The 6,152-nt window shown below is 45.3% G+C and overlaps 2 non-coding genes across 2 annotated transcripts; one reads left to right on the forward strand and one right to left on the reverse strand.

The window, feature by feature from the left end:
• Nucleotides 1-2,439: 2,439 nt before the first annotated feature.
• Nucleotides 2,440-2,532, reverse strand: trnar-ucu (transfer RNA arginine (anticodon UCU)). The gene is made up of 2 exons: nucleotides 2,496-2,532; nucleotides 2,440-2,475 (listed from the first exon to the last, which is right to left on the reverse strand). It is a non-coding gene; the product is annotated as a tRNA-Arg (tRNA).
• Nucleotides 2,533-2,902: 370 nt separating this feature from the next.
• trnak-uuu (transfer RNA lysine (anticodon UUU)) lies at nucleotides 2,903-2,975 on the forward strand. The gene has a single exon. It is a non-coding gene; the product is annotated as a tRNA-Lys (tRNA).
• Nucleotides 2,976-6,152: the final 3,177 nt, after the last annotated feature.

The raw sequence follows: 6,152 nt of genomic DNA on the forward strand, positions 1-6,152 counted from the left end.
AGCAACAACAGAAAGTGTACAGAAGAGACAGACTGATCACATACTGGGCTGCAGCTCTATTGAGTTTCTTCTCCCAGTAGGATCTGAAACTATTCTGGTCTGGCAGTTGTGGGGATTCTGGGATTGGATTTGTTATTTTAGGGAAGAATGTTTGTCTAATCCTAAAGCGCAGCAAAGAGTGCATCTCTGTAACTGCTTCTACCTCCTCGCAGTGGGAGCACAGCTGTCCTCTCTGGATGGTCGGGTCTGTCTGTGTCCAGTTTCTAGGGCCAAGCTGTGGTAACTGAGCCTGTCCTTTCTGGACGGCCAGGTCTGTCTGTGTCCAGGCTGTGGTCACTGAGCCAGAACTTCATTAGGATCTGGTTCTCTTTCCTTTCTCTTACTCTGGTCAGGTACCCAGCTAGTGTGTCTTGTCTTTTCCGGGACCCGTGTGGTGTTCATGTGTGTGTCCCAGTGTTGTCTGGCTGGTGCTGTGATTTGGGTGACTTTGATTTGTGCTGTTGTAGCTGTGCTGTCCTGAAGCTGGCTGGTGTCAGTGAGCTTCAGGCAGCTCCTCTCTGGGGTCAGCTCTTGGCTCTGCAGGGCCTTGTGGTAGTATTGTAGGAATTCCAGCCTTCGTTTTTCAGTTGTAGTTTATATTTTATTCCTCTCTTCTGGGTATTGATTAGTAATGGGAGTTGGCCTAATTCAGCCCAGCACCCATTGTTAGGTGTTTTTCGCTGCACATGGAGAATGATTTACAGAACTCTGTGTGCAGAGTTTCTTTGGGGTGTTTGTCCCATTGAGTGTAATCCTGGTCTATGAGGGGACCCCACACTTCACTGCCATACAGGGCAAGGGGTTGGATTACACTTTCAAATATTTGCAGACAACTTTTTTTTGGGGGGAGGGGGTGATTTTTAAAGCCTCCTTCTAATGGAGTCGATTTAGCAGAAAGCCCTGAGTGCCTTCTCCCTCACTGCCGGGTCAAAACTCCCAGATAAGCATATAGTCAGACCAAAGTATGTGTAGCTGGATGTGTGCTTCAGTGTGTTGTTGTTGTTGTTGTTGTTGAGTGGGAGATGCGTGTCCCAATGTGTTGTTGTTCTGTGTGAAATGATCCTTCTTTCCACAGATCACCCGCATACAGCGGGAACCTGATCGCTGTGTCATCTTCTGTGATAACAGGAGCTCAGACTGTTCCCAAAACTCTCTTAACTGAAATGGATCTTGAACAGTGTGGAGCTCAGGCTTCAGTACAGTGTAGAAGTTAATTAATTTTTAATTAATTGCTTACACTTATATAGCGCTTTTCTGGACACTCCACTCAAAGAACTTTACAGGTAATGGGGACTCCCTTCCACCACCAGAAGTAATATAATATCAGCAAAACAGACCAGAAGATCTGTCGGTGTATCTCTAACGTCTCTTGGTCCCGAAATATTAATCTCCCATATTCTTTCATTTACGGTAAGTGAGGCGGGCGGCTAACTCCGGAAATACACGATCGTAAACCGAGGCCTCACGATCCGCCTCCCAGACGGGGCCTCAGGAGCTTCCGGGTTTCCCGTTTCCCAGCTGTCCTCATAAGTGTTTTTATAAAAAAAAACTTTTATTTAACATCAAATAATACATACAAAGGAGAAAATGTATCCAAAAACAAGATAAGTGAACGAAAACAAAACACAAAACAATACGCTGCCAGAGGTTATTGAAAAATCAGCTGTCCTTACAGAGGACTGTCCGCCCGTGCTTCACAATGACGTCATGCTTCTGAGGCGAGAGCGGATTGGTCGGCGAGGAAGCAGCTGGTGTGTTTTCATTGGCTGTGGAAATGGGTACATGTGGCAAATGCGTGATTGTAACACTTCCATTATTATCTTTTTAAAGAAACGTCTGGTTACTTTTACGAAGTTTTTTTGTTTTTTCTTTCCCCCTTGTATCATTCATTTGTTGCTACCGTGTTGTGTCATGTTGAGACATCTGTATATTTGCATGTTTATACCCCTGTTTGTTGTATTTTCCCCTTTTGTATTTAAATAAACATTTTTTTAAAAAAAACTTTGACGAAGTAAAAGGACACGCAGGGTTAATTTGAGATTGTGAATACACCTGAACATATTAGCATTAGTCAAACCACGAAAGAAATATATTTCAAATTATCGTAATTAAAATCTGAAAAAAACAATGTTCCTTTTAAATAGTCATTTAAATAGCTAAACAATTAACGAATTGTGTGCTCATTTCTATAACACGAATTAGTTACAATTATGACGTACGAAAGCATACGTACAACAAACAATAAAACATAATTAAATAGTTGCAAAGAACGTATAAGATTGAAAACTATTAGTCGGATTTAATTCATTTACGTTGTTGAAACGAGTGAAAGAAAAGGAAAAACCGTGGCAGAAAAGGAGAGGGAAGAACAGACGTCGAAAGAAGAGATTTAAGAAAATGCGACTCCGGTGGGACTCGAACCCACAACCTTTGAATCACTGCTCATAGTGCTTGACTAGAAGTCCAATGCGCTATCCATTGCGCCACGGAGCCACCTGTTGACTGTCTCTCCCAGCTCGATTACAGACTGGTCCCCGCGCGTGCGTCACCGGCGCGCGCACGTCTCCGCGCGCTCCCCGGGTGCAAACCGGCCAGGACGGGCGCGCGGGCGGAGGGCACGAGCGCTTCGCCTGAGCCTGCGCGAGCGGGGAGGCAGGCAGAAGGACACTCGCGGGATTCATTCCCCACGCGTGCGTTTACCCGCCGTCCTTTCCTCACGCTTGCGAATGCACACACGCGTGTAGAGATACAGCAAATCGTCCCCACAGCACTGCAGAGCCCCGCGGAATGGTGGCGTGGAGGGTCCCGCTCGCAGTTCGTTTCCTCTGCATGAGTACTGTGACTCGAGTAACCTCTCCATGGAGCCCGGATAGCTCAGTCGGTAGAGCATCAGACTTTTAATCTGAGGGTCCAGGGTTCAAGTCCCTGTTCGGGCGACGCATTCCTTTTCGATACTGATGGCAATCCACACCAGCCGGAGCACAAACACTTAAATGAAGAGCGTCGTGGTGGCACCAGCCAGAAATAACTTCACTTTTAAAGGCAAACGTACTTAAAAGGAAATATGATTCATGGCTCGTATAGTGCATAATATAGACAGTACTCTATGGCAGAACAAATGTAGAAATGTTGTAATATTAATAGCACGACAGCAGAGCCGGGGCGTAGCCAGGAATTGATTTTTGGGTGGGCCTGTGCAAAAGTGGGTGGCCGGGCTCTAACTGACCGTCCTGCCAGCACAGGGGCACCCCTCCAATTTACAATGCAGTCCTCGAGCGGTATAATCAAACAGCACAATTAGCGGAACCTCATATATATAGAAACAAGTAATGGGTTTATTCCATGCTGAAAATAGAAGAGAGAAAACACAACGTTTCGGCTGTGAAGCCTTCTTCTTGAAACCTGAAGAAAGCTTCACAGCCGAAACGTTGTTTCCTTTCTTCTCTTTTCAGCATGGAATAAACCTATTACTTGTTCCTTTGCAGACTACGTATTCTGACGCAGCTACCACCTGAACTACTTCAACCCTATATATATATACTATCTCTCTCTCTCACACACGGGTTAAGCAACAATTACCGAGGCTGCCGAACGCTACTGTGCCACGGCGCGCGCACAGACACACACACACACAGTGCCTGCCTCTGTTGTGAGGTTTTGGTCTTCTAGACCAGAGGCAGGGTCGGGGCTTGGAATTGAATATGGCGATAATCTCGTCACTGTCTAAGAGTCGGCACATTCCCGTTCAAGAGCTCATTTTCACTTGTTGCTTGTAACAGTTCTAAGTATTTCGTATGCCTACTTTTAGACTGTTCAGTAGTTTTACGAGTTCTTTAATAAACTGTCATTATCCGTGTGTTGGTATTTACAGGGGTGTTATGCGCAAACATGAAGCGACGAGCTCACAGTGCTTTTTGTGTTTCCGGCCAGTCCTTGGTGTAGAATACAGCGTGAGGTGAGCTGTGTGAGATCCTCAGGTGAAGTCGAGTCTTCTGCAGTCTGCAACGTAAAGACTCAGATATGTTTGCTTGTCTTGCTCCATGAAGTTCCCAGCTCCCAGACGGACAGCACAAACGACGAAACTCACCGCTGCTTTTGTGCCGGTTTGTGTCGCTGTAAGTAGCGTTTGTGCTGCTTTCGTTTCCGAGATATAGCGCCTTGTTTTTTCGGGTAATCGCGTGACTATCTACAATGACGTTTACAGGTACCAACAAACTCGGTACTTGAACTCCTGGTTGTGATGAAAGCAATGGGGGCGATTTGTTTTCCGAGTCTGTCTGGACGGGTGGGGTGTATGTTTCAATATATTTAAATAAAGCGCCTTCTTTTCCTGGCAGTGACGTCACTCGGTGGCGAAAATGTATTGCTTGTGTACTCCTTTCATTGGTGAAGAGACACCAGTTTCCAAATTACCGCTGGTACAACACAAGAGCCCATATTTTATGGTATTTTTAGGTATTAGTTTCAAGATCGATATAACTTAACAATAAAATACAAAATTGAAAGCACTAGCATAATAATATAACGATCATAGACTTTACATTTCTATTCATTTTTGAAGTACAAAGCAGAAGGTGTTTCCCCTACCTTAAATATACGATTAAAATTGTTCAAATACCATGTATTCATTCCAGAAAGCAGCGGAGACATTTATATTGCAAATAAAAAATGTATTTATTTCGAAGAGTACTGGACATTGTGTATCAATAAAGACGTTAAAAAATAAGCAGATGTAGTTATTTTGCAAAAATAAAGCATTTTAAAACTAGATTCTCATTGAGAGGAAACAAGCCGATCCACCTGGCGCTGCTGGCTTGAACACCTCTCAGACCCGCGATTGGCTAAACCCCCGAGCAGTTCGGGCCGCGATTGGGTGAAGAGTGAGAATCGACACTCCGATTGGGTAAAGTTCCGAGAACGTGTAGATACATAGGTGATGGATGTTCTTCTTGGTCCAAATACTGTAGCCCCAGTTAACCGTGTGTGCTGTGTGAGCACGCTGTATATACTGCAACACATCTATTTGTTTCCAATTACTCATCTAAGAGAAGTCGAACTAAGGTCAAAACTGAATAGCAGACATAGACTGTCATGGCATCCACAGCGCGTTCACGACTCTGATAGCATGTCACGATAGGAGTGCGCGCATCACGATCACATCGCGATTCCCATTGCGACTGTCGCGACATGGAGCTGTATATCGCGATATGACGTACCCCCCCCCCCCCCCCCCCCGACAAAACTCCCACTCCAATGTCGCGACATGAAGCCCGCATATCGCGATACGACATACCTCGGCAAAAATGTGAAAGGCACTATATCGCGATATAACATAACGGCCAGCCCCCCTTGTCGCAACATGCAGTCCATATATCGCGATATGACCAAAACCGCCACGCCCATGTCGCGACATGAATTGCGTATATCGCGATATGACATACCCCGACAAAATGTCCCGTCCCCATGTCGCGACATTGAGTCCATATGTTGCGATAGGACTTACCTAGACAGGATATGCTGACCCCATGTCGCGACACAAAGTCCGTATATGCGACACGTCCTGTCTGGGTATATCATGTCCTTTGTTGCGACAGCGGTGCCAGGGTGGCATGGAAGCATGGCGCCAGTCGTGATATACACTGCCGCGATATATACGCGATATACAAGGGGTCCCTATCCTGACATGCTGCTGAGGTCTTGTTGTGATGGTATCCCTCTGTTATGCATTTGGCAACAGCGTGTCACGGTAGGGAAAGCAAAAGGAAAACGTGTCTTAGAAAATAAAAAACATAGATCTTACAATAACAGTGATTTTACATACATTACAACCACACGTTTATGTCATAGATGGCTGACTTGTTGGCATGCGGCATGTCTTAGTATTATTCACATCTAAGGAGGCTCATATGTTTATGGATATTGATTGTCTTTAAAATGTTAAGGGTAAGAGCTAAACTGTAACAGAGCGCTTGAACTCGGCAGACGGGGTCACTGGAGGTCACGTGATCACTGGAAAAACAAGGCGCTATATCTCGGGAACTAAAGCGGCACAAACGCTGCTTTCAACGGCACAAACATAGCACTAACGAATGAGGGGGTTTTCATCGTTTGTG

This window comes from Lepisosteus oculatus, chromosome 6 (genome assembly GCF_040954835.1).
Source record: "Lepisosteus oculatus isolate fLepOcu1 chromosome 6, fLepOcu1.hap2, whole genome shotgun sequence".
Taxonomy (NCBI): Eukaryota; Metazoa; Chordata; class Actinopteri; order Semionotiformes; family Lepisosteidae; genus Lepisosteus; species Lepisosteus oculatus.